Source organism: Tupaia chinensis, unplaced genomic scaffold (assembly GCF_000334495.1).
Source record: "Tupaia chinensis unplaced genomic scaffold, TupChi_1.0 Scaffold000067_1, whole genome shotgun sequence".
NCBI lineage: Eukaryota > Metazoa > Chordata > Mammalia > Scandentia > Tupaiidae > Tupaia > Tupaia belangeri.
The window spans coordinates 4,330,211-4,331,400 of record NW_006159526.1 but is presented as its reverse complement, the minus strand read 5'-3'; the positions used below and the strand labels follow the sequence as shown (position 1 = coordinate 4,331,400).

At 54.8% G+C, this 1,190-nt stretch overlaps 1 protein-coding gene across 1 annotated transcript in view; it reads left to right on the top strand.

Annotated features, from left to right (window-relative positions):
- The window catches only part of PNMA8B (PNMA family member 8B), a 15,410-nt gene that overhangs the window by 10,950 nt on the left and 3,270 nt on the right, over positions 1-1,190 (top strand).

Here is a 1,190-nt window from a genome sequence, read left to right as displayed (position 1 = left end):
AGAAAGTGAGAAATCACCCCCCAGGGGGGATGGCCATGCCGCAATCCCTTCTCCTCCATTCTCCTCTCAGGATCTTGGGCATGCACGCACATGCGCCCGGTGTGAGTTTTATGCCACCGGGTCTGGGACTCGAACCGCGGTTGACTACATGGAAGTCCAGTGACATAGCCATTACGCTAACTGCTGGTCCCCCCCCAAATTTTTTTTAATAGATGAGACCAGCAGATGGCATAGTGGTTACACTGCTGGACTCCCACGTAGTTGAGGGTTTGAGTTCCACACCCAGTGTCTTAAAAACTCATACCAGGCGCGTGTGCATGTGTGCCCAAAATCCTGGGAGGAGATTGGAGGAGAGGGATTCCAGTGTGGTCATCGCCCCTGGGAGATGATTTTTCGCTTTCAGTCTCTGTCTCTCTGGTGAGCGACTGTACCCTATAGCAAAAATCCCTCTCTAAAAAAAAGAAAACAAAACGCTGGTTTAATTGCGCGTGCAGTCAGGAGTACAGGAAGTACACGATGGGGAGGCCCATCCCACTGAGGGAGGCCGCTGTCCACGCAGCAGAATGTAGCATGCAAGCCTGGGGACGTCTGACACTAAGATTCCCATGAACGAGGCCAGGACCACAGGCAGTCCAAGTCCCACTGCACGAGGCCTTCGCCCCTTGACTTCGGTCCACATCATCCTGTATTCCATTCGTCCACTGGGAAGGTGATTTCACCCCTGACCGAAGCCTGGAACTCCCCCCTCCCCACCCCCGCAAGGAGGCCTCTGTCCCTGATGAAGTTGGGGCTCCTGAGAGGAGTTTCCCCCTGAGAATTCGGCCCTCTATTTCACACATCAGAGGAGGTACTCCCAGCCGCCCGGTCCTCCTTATTGGGGCCTTTAAGAGAGGCTCTTGGGACCAGCAGGTGGCGTGGTGGTTCAGGTGCTGGACACTCGCACATGGCCGACCACGGTTCAAGTCCTGAATCTGGTGGCTTGCTTTCTCACTTCCCCTCTCTCTCTCTCTTTCTCTGCCTCTCTCTTGTCAAATTAAAGTACACGAATAAATAAATAAAATTAAAAAAAAGAGAGAGAGAGAGAGGCTCTTCAGGCCGCGGCAAAAGACTTAGACCCCAGCCCTCCCCCAGCGTTGCTATGGAGACGGAGGGCCAGTGGGGGCGTGTGCCGGGAGCCGAGGGGCTCCGGC